The sequence below is a fragment of the Malus sylvestris genome, chromosome 5, assembly GCF_916048215.2.
Source record: "Malus sylvestris chromosome 5, drMalSylv7.2, whole genome shotgun sequence".
Lineage (NCBI taxonomy): Eukaryota > Viridiplantae > Streptophyta > Magnoliopsida > Rosales > Rosaceae > Malus > Malus sylvestris.
Window position 1 is genome coordinate 9,350,255 of NC_062264.1, and position 13,487 is coordinate 9,363,741.

A 13,487-nucleotide genomic window follows, 5' to 3' on the forward strand; every position below is an offset into this window, starting at 1 on the left:
AAAATCACTTGTTAGATCTAGAATTGAGTCTTTTTTATTGTTTGTTGCTGTTTTGAATGTTTTGAGTCTATTTTGAGTCATAAGAGTCTAATTTTCTATTTTAGAGTCTAGTTTAGTGTTTTTGAGTCTTATTTGTGTTGATTAGCATCCCTAGTTAATCCCCGGTCTAGAACGATCCCTACTTATATCTTTACTACAATTGTCATCAATAGGGTTTAATTTGTGTGTCAAGGTAATTTTCACATCACACTTTCAAAGGTTTCCTTCTTCATTTGTAAGTACGCAGCGAACTCATTTAGGAGTGTAGTGGGATTGGAAGTGAAGTTTAGGAGTGCCCTTGAACCTCGTTGTAGAAGATGAAGCATGGTTAGCTTTGTAATCAGAGAATTGATATTTCTTCTGAAAAAACGTTGTCATTCTTCATGAAGTCAGGTTTGAGCTCAGGATGAAAAATCCAACATCGATCCTTCACATGTCCAGTGGCATCACAGTGTTGGCATTTGAGATGTGGATTTTTTCCTTTGTACTTCTTTTCACTAGAGAAGTATGCCCTAGCTTCTGAGACAGTTGTCGTGGTACCAGTATTCATAACCTTTTTTCTCACCTCTTCGCTTTGAATTGTTGCGCAGACACTTGCAAACGTGGGAAGTTCTGGATTCATGAGGATATGACTATGAAGATCCTCATATTCAAATCCCAGACTAGATAGGAGCTGAAAGATTTTATCTTCTTCGGCCATTTTGAGAAGCACGGTTGCATCAGTTATGTGTGACAGTACACTTCCAACTCGTTCCACATACTTTTTAGACTTCCAAGAAGCTGAACAAATGGTTTCCCATCTTGTTGCATGCTTGCTATATCCCTTTTTAGTTGGAAGACAAGAGTTGCATTATTCTGATTTCCATACATTTCTTGTATAGATTTCCATAGTTTGAAGGATGACTCAGAGTAGCTGAATATCTTAGCTAGCTTTTGCTCCATAAAGTTAAGAAGTCAAGACATCACCAGCTGATCTTTGCTAGCCAAGATTCATAGGTGGGAGAGGAAACATTTAGAGCTTCAACACATCCATTTATGAACCCTAGCCTGGATCTTCCTCCTAGAGCAAGTGAGACTGCCCTTGACTATGGTAAGTAGTTGAACTCATTTAAAAGCACAGAACTTAACCTTTGATTTGGATTTACATCCATCTCAGGTTGATTTTGATGAGAAACTACAAGTGAACTTTCAGCTTTAGACCTTATATTAGGGTTTTCTTTAGCCATGGTTGAATGGTTGAAAAAGAGCAACTCGTATCATAGAGACATGTTATTTCTCCTGCTCTGATACCATGTTTACTTTTAAGTGACTATTTGTATATTGATTCATAAAGGAAAACGCCCCAAGGTTACAAGATATAGAGAGGAAGGAGTGATCAACACACTAATCATCCTTGATTGACGCCTTAAAGGCCTAGGGAACCTAACTATGTGTAGCTCCATAAAACAAGGAGTTGACATGTATTAAAAGATTATGGAAAAATCTTTATAAGAGAGACCTAGATACAAGAGACAACTACAAGCTAATAACCACCTAGAGAACAACAAGGATAAAGCTTAGTATCCAGAGGAAAAATAACAGGAAGTGGTCGAACAGTCAATTTACCCAGTAACCCTTATTAACCAAAGGACTTTCAATAAAGGCACACGATTTCGGTGTTCGTTGGGGACGAAAGTGGAATGATAAATCGCTAGAATTTGCAAGAGAACTGCTGGCAGGAGTAAATCCTGTTACAATATGTCGTCTCCAAGTAATCTTAGCTTTCGTGATCTATTATGTTGTATACATTTGTTTTTTTTTCTCAATTGTTCATCCCTAATCGCTAGAATTTCTGCATACAGGAATTTCCACCGGCTAGCAAGCTAGACCAAAAAGCATACGGGGATCAAACAAGTCAAATAACCAAAGAACATATATAACATAACTTAAATGGACTCAACATAGGTGAGGCAATCAAGAACAAGTAGCTATTCATATTAGACCACCACGATGCATGGATGCCGTACCTGAGGCGGATAAACACAACTTCCACCAAAACATACACAAACAGAACACTCATTTTCTTGAACAATGATGGGACTTTGAAGCCAATAGCTATTGAACTCAGCTTGCCACATCCGGATGGAGATCAGTTTGACTGTTGGATAATATAAATGATTATGATCATAATACACATGTAAATTCAATCAATTAGATAATACCCAAATGCATCAAACACATATATCAATAAATAAAGCAGTAAAAATGAAAAGGTAAAGAATGATCTGGCCAGTGATATCAAGAGACGTGTGTTGTCACTGTCCTAAAGCCCTAGACGCCTCCCTATGTGCCGGTTATAATGGCTATTTACAACTCCAAGATACAACCCTTAAATCTCACAGAGTGTCTAATCCATAAGCACGATTACGGTAAACGGGCTGCCAAATAGTGATCAATTGCCTATTGATGATCAAGATGAGTAAGAAGATAATAAGGATTATAGATGAGTACTGTAGTAGGAAGAGAAGGAAGACATTTGAATATTTTATTAACGTTTGAGGAGTTCCCTATTTATAAAACTCTATATAACCTTTGGTAAAAGACATGACTTCTCTAATTAATATGACTCTTCATATTTATTATTTAAAATAATAATAAATAATGTTTTGAATCTTTAAGAAAATAAAATAAATAACCAACAATCCCCCACAAGTTTCAAAACTCCACAGAAGTGTAGAAGATGTAAATATATATATATATATATATATATATATATATATATATATATATATGAATGGAAGAAATTTGGGCAGCTTGTATACCATGCAATGGATGTAGGTGTCTTTTGGACCTGAACCTACACTTAGTGTTAACAACTTTCATCTAAAGGAATCATAGTGAACTATGTCTTGAACTAGATCCCTTTTGACCAAAGTACTAAATGTAACATACATGGTATCAATAAAAAACTTGGCACGAGTTAGCGCTATTTATGGTCATGCGCTTAATTTTGATTCTCATGAGAGTTATTAGAGAGCAACCCAATCCTCACAGTTGCGGCCTCACAACTACTCTTATTTAGGTGAGTTCTCCAAGAGTACATGTGACAAGTACTGTGACAACCCGTCCCGAAATATATTTTTTTCGATGGTGTGAATTGACTAGAATACCCTTGGATGTTGAGTACATGGTGTAATGTTGTGGTTTGAGTTTGGGTGTTAGACTAATCTAATTAGTTCCTAAGTTTTTGGAACTTAAAATTTATGGTTTTTTGGTTGTTATTAGCCCAAAGTTGGACCACACCCTCACACATACACACACCACTCACGTGTACACTCTCTCTTTCCTCCCTCTCTCGGATTTCTTGCCATTTCCGTACAACCTGTACGGACAACCCTCAAAACCCTTTCAAACTTCATAGATCGAGGTTGTGATTGATGTTTTTGGACTCCTTGCAAGCTTAAGATCCGAATGGTGGTGATGGTTGTGATTGATGTTTTTGGTCCCCCCAAAGTGGTAAGGTTTTGTTCCTCTCATCCTAAGCTTCAAATTGGTATAAATTTTGTGAATTTTGGTTAAGAATCGAAGATATGAATGTTTGATTGTTTTTCCAGAAACTGGCGCCGGCGACGATCCCCTGCGATCCAAGGAAGAAGGAGGGGAATATTTCGTCAAGTCTGATGGAATATTCTAACGGCATCAGGTAACGCTGTTAATTTCTGTTAAGGTTTTAACGGAATATTCCTAACGGCAGTTAAGTCTCAGTTAAGGTTTGGCCGCGTGTAGGGGCGTGTCTGGCCGTGCCTTGGCCGGCGCATGGGTGGTCGGAAATTTTTTCTAAAAATTTGGGGATGTTCCTGAGGTTGAGTAGATCATGGTGGTATACTCAAATACCCCATTTAAGCAATGTATGAGAAGTTATTTCCTAGTTTTGTATATGTGATTTAAATAACGTTTATTCAGTTATTTCGCATATAGGTGAGACCTATCCTGAAGACGAACGCCATCAACTGAGGCTCGAGGGTTACGACCCTTCGACATATCAGTGAGTGGGCTTTTGGTTTTCGGTATATACCTATATACTTGAGATTTTTTCCCAGAAAATGAATCTAAATGATTATACGTTTTTGAAATGCCATGCAAAGTATCGGTTTATTTTATTATGCATTGGTAGTTGCATATAATTATGATTGGTGCTACGGACGCACAGGTAAGTGCCAAGTAAGTTCATAATTAAAGGTATGAGATTGCTTCAGTTATGTGAGATATGATGTGATGTATTAAGAGCTCATAAACCTGCACCTAGGTGTTAGTGTTCCCCCCAGAGTTAGAGCACAGTCATTCACGTGATGTTCACCTCCCGCACCATATGTTCACCTCCCGCACCATATGCTCACCTTGGATCCAAGTTAGGTGCACAGGCTTGTCATACAGACCACTTTAGGTGGTTCTGACTCGAAGGTGACCCGCGATTATTCGCACAGCCTTCACGTGATCGTAGCACTAGAGCATATTTATATTACACCTAGTCTTGTCGTACATACCACTTTAGGTGGTTCCGACTCGTGTGCAGGATTTGATTTGATTTGATTTGATTTTGATATGATTGAGATTGGTTATGAGCTATATACTCAGCCGTCCAGATTGAGTCAGAGAGATTTGGCTAATGCGATATTTGACATTGATATATTTTGCCTGGATTACTTATAGCATTGCAATGAGATACTTTGGCATTGTATACTTCTATGGATTTTCATCTTGAGTATGATTTCTGATAAAGCTTATTATTATTATTATTTTCTGGGAAATAATACAGGTTTTACCGCGAGGGGTTAGAACTTTTGAGAAATGAAATGATTTTGAAACGCTTTGTTTTTGCCCACTCACACTTTTTGTTTTGCGCCCCTCCAGGTTTTAAGTAGAAGTGCTTTGGTGGATCACGAGGATTTCGACGGGGGTTCTAACAAAACATCATAAATGTAGGATCACCCGTGGGTGTTGTATAATTAGTACTTGTCCTACTTGACTGCATCTAGAATATTTATGCTCTGGTTGTGTAATTCACATTTAATCTCACACTAGCACTCTATCTTAGCTAGTACTGCTAGTAATTTGGTATTTATTCCTTCGTATTTCCTTTATATCTTTATTGCTTCCGCACTGTGCACATGGTTACATCACTCCCACGTGACGGCCAGCATGCCTCGATCTAGGTCGGGGTGTGTCAAGTACCTTGTGAAAGATTGCCCGCCTCAAAACTCATTCAGGGTTAATACCCTTCCTAACGTCACATAAAATTGCACTAATGTCATAGGGATGAGCGGAAGAATATCTCATGGATATCTTCATTACAATATGAGTGCTATAATGAGTCACGCAATGTGGATTGTTTCTACCACATTGAACTTCCTTCATGGGATCTCCAATCACAGAAGTTGGGTTTCCTCCCTAGGTGACTCCCTTATGGGCTTAAGCACATCCCCCTCGACAATTTTGCATTTAGCCTCCCCAAGGCGTGTAGATAAATGACTAACAAGTCATTTTATTAATTATGATTGCCTTCACAAGGCATATATAAGTTTTCTGGTCATATATTTGCTCATCAGTGCTCTTAATCCTGCATGTTATAACTAACTGCAAGCTAAAAAGCATTTTAGTCATAATTTCACGCATAAACTGTTTAAGGCACATAATCATTCATAGCTTCACTAGAATAAACATGGGCACAAGCAATGAAACATACCCCCACATTATGGTGCATATTAGAAAATTAATTTCATGAGAATTTCAAATCAATTTCATTATTTATAAGATATTAAAAGTAAGAGTAATTATACGTACATTGAAGAAAAGTTCAATATTATTTCTTTGTTCTAGTGAGCAATGACATTTAAAAAAAAATTAGGAAATACTGTTAAATAACCAAGAGAGCATCAAACAGTAATCTATATTTCCACAGTATGCTTCAACATTAAGTACAAAATAGTATACACACATAACTATTTTATAATTGACACCAGATTCAATCTCACGCTAAATCTCACAGCCATATATATAAATATGAACATCAACCGTAGAGTAACTACACGTACCTGCATAGAAGTTTAACGTGTTCACCATTTTGTCTCATGCTAAAAATCTCAATAATTTCACATGTAATCTATGAAAATAAATAATATGCAAATGCAAGTAACGTAATGTGACAGTCATTAAGAGAAAAGATCAAATCGAATAATGCCGTTTCTCTTCTAGAGAGAATTATCGATACACACAGATATTAAATAATCAAATAATTCATTAGTTTTCCAGTAAGAAATTCTTATGCAAACACAATGTCAATAATCTAGAATTATAAGTTAAATCACAAAATGCATAACAACTCATATGCCAACAATCTTATTTAAAATTTTGACAACTACTTAACAATGAAATTTGTTCTCTTTGCCTCAACAATGTCGAGACAACATGCATAAAGTAGCTATGCATGTTCATGATTGATGAAATGATATTTCAATTGCCAAATGAAAACAAAATTTAGTTTCTAGGTCAAACTACATTTACCCTTTTATACATTTGTAAATTATACTCTGCAAGAATATGATAAGGTGCAATCAAACTGAAACAGAACTTTCGATCATTAGCAAACATGTCTAGTTTTATACTGCAATTTCAAGAATGAGGTATTTAAGTGACATTTGTTCAGTTTCTATTTTTTTTTTTCCCAATACACAATGCACATTTAATTTGTTTCAAGACAAAATTATATATGCAGACTCACGCATATTCGGTTTTTATTCGAAGAATAATGAGATTGTGCACAAACAATGTCTGCAAACACACATAATCGTAACAAGAATTAAAATTGAAAACCTATTTTCAGGAGATCGTTGAAAGAAGAAGCAATCACATCAATTGGTTATTGTGTGCTATACAAATATATACATTATTTCCTCATAGAATTCAAGCCATACAAATGCAAATTGGAAAATTAAACAAGTAAGGTGTTTATAAAATGCACAGTAAACAAATCCATAAAATTATTCTGCGTTTGTAGATATGCATATAGGTAAACGAATCGTGTCTACCAATTAACAACGCATTCTTTAAAAAAAATTGCGACTGTAGTGATAACATTTACGGAGAAAGAAAAGATGTAGAGATTCAAATATGCAATATACACAGTATTAACTATATATTGTTTCTTTGCAACCACATTAGTGAATAAAGAACCCAAGTTACGCTATACGGCTGGGTTTGATATAGTAATTGTTATACGTCTTTGCCTTGCGTAGATTTTTGGATTGTAAAATAGATATGAATAAAATTACTCCAATGGCAGTGACGCCTATAATGGAACAGTGAAATGGATTGTAAATTTGCAATTATATTATCATACGTTTTACGGTTTTAGTTGTTGGATAATATAAATGATTATGATCATAATATACATGTAAATTCAATCAATTAGATAATATCCAAATGCATCAAACACATATATCAATAAATAAAGCAGGAAAAAGGAAAAGGTAAAGAATGATCTGGCCTGTGATATCAAGAGACACGTGTTGTCACTGTCCTAAAGCCCTAGACGCCTCCCTACATGCTGGTTATAACGGCTATCTACAACTCCAAGATACAACCTTTGAATTTCACAGAGTGTCTAATCCATAAGCACGATTACGGTAGACGGGTTGCCAAGTAGTGATCAATTGCCTATTGATGATCAAGATGAGTAGGAAGATAATAAAGATTATATATGAGTACTGTAGTAGGAAGAGAAGGAAGACATTTGAATATTTTATTAACGTCTGAGGGGTTTCCTATTTATAAAACTCTATATAACCTTTGGTAAAAGACATGACTTCTCTAATTGATATGACTCTTCATATTCATTATTTAAAATAATAATAAATAAAGTTTTGAATATTTAAGAAAATAAAATAAATAACCAACATTAACTGCATTAGCAAAGTCTATACTCCGTCTAGCCAAGGCATCGAGAGTTCCATTTGGCAACTTGCTAAAGCTTATGCACTTGTAAATGACTCCGGCTGTCATCAGCTTTTCAACCACTGGTATAACCAGTGGCGAAGCCACGTGGGAGCGAGGAGTGGCGGCCGCCACTCCCCTCGCCGGGAAACACCACTAGACCCCAGGTCTTCGCCACTCCCCTCCTCGCGCGCCTCGCCGGAAAATAATGGTTCACGCAGAGGCAGAGCCCTCTGTTTTTCTGGGTTTTCTGGGCAATCTGTAGTGCAGATTGCATTCTAATTTTTTTTTTAAAAACCAGGCCAAAACGACGCCGTTTTGGACCTGGTAAAAAAAAAATTTAAAAAACTAAATCAAAACGACGCCGTTTTGGACCTGGTAAAAAAAATTTTAAAAAACTAAATCAAAACGACGCCGTTTTGATAGTTGAATTTAAAAAAAAAATATTATAATGGGGTGGGGGACCGCTTCCGCGTGTCACCCCAATGAAACCCTAGCTTTCTTCTTTTGTCTGTACCCCCCCACACACACCCCATCCGCACACTGCACACCCTTTACTCTTTTCTATCCTTCTCTTCTGTCTTCTTCACCAATAATCAACACACACACAGAGAGCGGGCCACCATCCATCTCAGCCAAGTTGCTCCTCAAACTCCAGCAGCCAAGCCAAAGCCACAAAGTCCTCTTTAATTTCTGTTCCACAAGTCAGTGAGCCACTCTCCTCTCCTCTGAGAGATTGAGCCGGCTCCAATCACTATTTAAAGGTAAATTTTTTAATTCTTAAATGCATAATCCCTACCTTAATTATGTGAATCAAATGATATGGTTATTGATTATTCATGTCATAGTTATTTAATACAAATTATGAAATTATTTTTTAGGGTGAAATTATTGATACGAATTGTTGGGAATTAGAAGAATCATGTGTATGTATAATTGTACATATAGATAAATTGGCATGTCAAAAGTCATCTTTAACTAAACTTATTGGTAATAAGCCACATTTTGAATGAAATTATGAAATTATTTTTTAGGATGAAAATTAATTATTGATTAATTATGGAAGACATTACTATATAAAAAGATTTAGTTGTTGCCATTTTTCTTTAACCTTGCATTCTTTTAAGTTCGCCCCTCCCCCCCAAGAAATCCTGGCTTCCCCACTGGGTATAACTCTTTCAAAGAAATAACAGAAAAACAAAGGTCGTAGGATTTGCAATAGCAACATAAATTCGTAAAATTTTAAATTTATGTTTATGTTTGTTGCAGGTTGAGAGCTCATGCAGTGACTGAGGCATTTGTGATAGCCGCAAATAGGCAGTTGAGCGTGCTTCACCCGATTAATAAACTTCTGCATCCTCATTTTCGTGAGAGTAATAGAGGAAATAATCTTTGCTTCAAAGTTTTCGATGGAATGGTCGTCAGCAATGGACAAGGACTGAGTTTTCCTGATCAAGCACTCCCCATGGATCTGATCAAAAGGTAATATCTTGGTTAGTAGCATTTTTTTAAGTACATTTTTCATCTACAATCGATGGCAATTGAAAGTATGTTCCGTTTTCTATGTTCAGAGGAATGGCGGTTGAAGATTCAAGCATGTCACACGGCGTGCATTTACTGATGGAGGACTATCCATATGTTGCAGACGGGCTTGAATATTAACTACATTGTAAAAGATGAAGAATTGGTACAAAGAAAGATGAAGATGATAGAGAGAAAAACCAGAAAGATTGTATTGATTAAAATGGAGAAAATGTATACAAAAGAACTTAAAGAAATGATAGCTAAACAATCCCTTATATAGTCATATAACCTAATTACAATAATACCCCTTTTTGTTATATCAGTTATTACTCCCCCCTCAAACTGAACTCTGGAGTATCCAAGTGAAGTTTGAACTAGCCACGTGAGATTGATCTGGGAAAGATGCAGCGGCGCCCAATCGAAGTAACGTAATGACAGTTTCCTCTCCTCCAAAATAGGACGCCCAGTGAAGCTCTATTCTTCCGTGAGCATCTCTGAAATTTGCAAAAATATGAACTGATTTTGTATTGAAGAAGCCATTTAAAATGCTGATCCAGTGCCTCATACCACTCATCAGTGCCATGTTCAACACCACAACGATCTTCAATTACAATATCAGATATGCCACAAACAGTAGGAAGTGCAGGAAGAATGAAGTCCCAAACTGTCATATTAATCTGGTCTTGGTCTGAACATATCCAACAAGTTTTCGACGGGGAACTGAGAATCCATAGTTGACACTGCCAAGAAACTAAATCTACCAAGGAGAATGACACTCCCAAGAAACTAAACTACCACGGAGAATGACACTCCAACAAACTAAATCTACCAAGGAGAATGACACTCCAAGAAACCAAATCAGCTAAGGAGAATGACACTCCAAAGCACAACACAAATCTCACACTTCTACTAAAAATACCAAATAAGGAGACTGACACTCCATGAACACAAATCATACTGCAACTTAGGAGAATGAAACTCCAAATCATACTGCAACTTAGGAGAATGAAACTCCAAGATTCATAGAAAGAATGACACTTTCTTCTTTAAATTGACAAGAAAACTAATACTTGCAGAGATCAACACATCAAGACCACAGCTTCACTTCAATTAAACCTTGAAAGTACATCAAAGACCACAACTTCAAGAAATCAGCGTTTCAGATCACCAAACACCCAATGTCTTCACCAGATCATCAGAATCGCAGAAACTCCCACACATTGTTGATGTAGAAAGAATAACACTGTCTTGAAAGATTGACACTTTCTTGACTACAAAACTTCGTATTTCTTCACATCAACATATCCAATACAATATATGCAGATGAACACAAACACCCAAATCAACAACATATCCAATACAATATATGCAGATGAACACAAACACCCAAATCAACACATATATCCCAGATCAATCAGAAATATCCCACTTCAATATCTTGAGAATTTAGCAACCCAGATATCAAAAATTGACTATAATCTTCAAATTAAAGAAATAACAACACCTGAAGAATCCAACACTCTGATTGACACTCTGAAATCTGCCCTTGCCCTCTTCGAAGGCCGGTAGCTATCATCGTCAATATATTGGTCATGGAGAAGATGGGGGAGCTTGCATGAGGTGTGGATGCTGTCACAGGTATCGACGACGTGTAAGGAAGCGCGGCCGGAGGAGAGAGCTTGCGAGAGGAGGGAGTCGCACTCGGAGGAGAGAGCTTGCGAGAGGAGGGAGTCGAATTGGCAACGCGAACGATCCACTTTCCGAAGAGACTGAGTCGAATCGACAATGCGAACGATCCGCTTTCCGATATTCAAGAGCCGGAGGACGAGCGATCGCCCGAGGAGCCTCGGCCGCCTAAAACGACGCAGGTTCTGGGCTTTAGGAAAGCAGGTTCAGCTCTCGGAGTCGGAGATCAAGTAGCTCTGTGTCACTTCCAGGGAAACCCAGATGAAAAATTGAGGTTCTTGATTCATGTTCTCTATGGAAATGCTTGGATCAAGATCCCAGAAATGAAATCCAAAGATACGAGCTTTTCATTCCCAGAATTGGGAATTTCTTGAAGTTCTTCAAGATTAGTCTCAGAGATCTTCTGCACGACCTCTCTGTGCAACTGGATGTTCTCCCCCTTCTTAATTTCGTCGTAGGCCATGCGGAGAGCCTCCAACTCCATGGCCTGGCTGCTCTGGCTCCTCTCGGCGATGAAATGAAGGAGCTTGAAACCCAGAGGAAAAACCCCAAAAACTAAACACTAAACACTAATCAAATAAGCGTAAACAAAAAAAAATAAGGAAGAAAGATAGAAAGTAATGAGAAAAGAGGAATCGACCACCAAGATCCGGCGTGAGCCTTGGTGGCTCTGATACCATATTAACTACATTGTAAAAGATGAAGAATTGGTACAAAGAAAGATGAAGATGATAGAGAGAAAAACCAGAAAGATTGTATTGATTAAAATGGAGAAAATGTATACAAAAGAACTTAAAGAAATGATAGCTAAACAATCCCTTATATAGTCATATAACCTAATTACAATAATACCCTAATTAGAATAATACCCCTTTCTGTTATATCAGTTATTAGAATTATGGTCTGCAATTAAAACATGGGTTAAAGACTATTGCTCCTTCTATTACAAAAATGATCAAACGGCTCCAATCCTGGTGGAAGGAACTCCGCCAGGTAGGCCACGGAGACAAGAAAGATGAACCCTGGTGGCCTAAAATGCAGACTCGTGACGAGCTGATAGAATCATGCACAACTATCATACATAATGCTTCAGCCCATCGTGCAGCAATCAACTACGGTCAATACTCGATTGGTGGATTCGTCCCAAATCGCCCAACCATAAGCCGGCGGTTCATGCCAGAAGAAGGCACTCCATAGTATATATGAGGAGCTGAGAACAAACCCTGACAAGGCATTCTTGAAAACGTTTGCACCTCAGCTGCCGACACTTCTTGGAATGGCCATGATGGAAATCTTGTCAAGGCACCCGGCTGATGAGCTCTATCTCGGACAGTGTGCGTCGCGGAGTGGACAACAGATGCAGACATACGGCAGGCTTCTGAGGATTTTAAAAAGAAGTTGGAAGCAATTGAGGCCAAAATTGAAAAGATGAACAAGGATGAGAGATTGAAAAATCGGTTCGGACCGGCGAAGATCCCTTGCACTTTGCTGTATCCCTCTAATGAACCTGGACTTACTAACAAGGGAATTCCCACCAGTATCAACATCTAAATCTTTTTTTTTTTCTATATTGTATTTTACTCATCTTATATGTAATTCTTTTTGTTTGTAAGAATAAGTTTAGAAATACGAATATTGAATTCGGTACTCTTAACTTCAGCTACAAGCCGTTTTTTGAATTTTCAATAGACGAAAAGGGTTTCAGAAACTGTGTCATACAACCTCCTTTTCGGACAATACTGCTCTGATTAAAGGGAGTGAATCCGGTTAGGATTCTCTTTCCCTCTAGGGTTAGGTTTTCTAGTCCTAGTTTCTTTTTCTTTTTTTTTCTAGTCCTAGTTGTGATTGTTACACATACGATAAGTTAGCTTACTTGTATGCCAAGGCATAAATCTTTACTTAAATATCTCTAGGATTACGTTGTAATCGGATTCGTTGATTTTCTTTATCATCATCTAAAGCTAATGCAATTCTAAGATCATTAAGTCATATATGAATCAATGAAAAAAAATAATAGTGTATCACTTGTTACATCAATTGTCCATTTGTTCGACAAATATAGATATCTAAATGTTTCCAAATCAAATGATTTTTTCTAAAGTAAATGGTTTCAGTTACAAAATGATGCTACGTTGATGGGGATCTAGGAAAGAATTCAAGAAATTGTGGTCGGCAGTAGTAGGAGTAATACTTACTGAATCCATTCGAGGATATGAACAAACAGTTCTACAGTCCACCACGTGTCCAAACCTACCAGTTATTTTGCATCT

The 13,487-nt window shown here is 37.2% G+C and overlaps 1 pseudogene; it reads left to right on the top strand.

Annotated features, from left to right (window-relative positions):
- The first annotated feature begins 1,977 nt into the window (after positions 1–1,977).
- LOC126621556 (probable linoleate 9S-lipoxygenase 5) lies at positions 1,978–12,776 on the top strand (annotated as a pseudogene).
- The last annotated feature ends 711 nt before the right edge of the window (positions 12,777–13,487 follow it).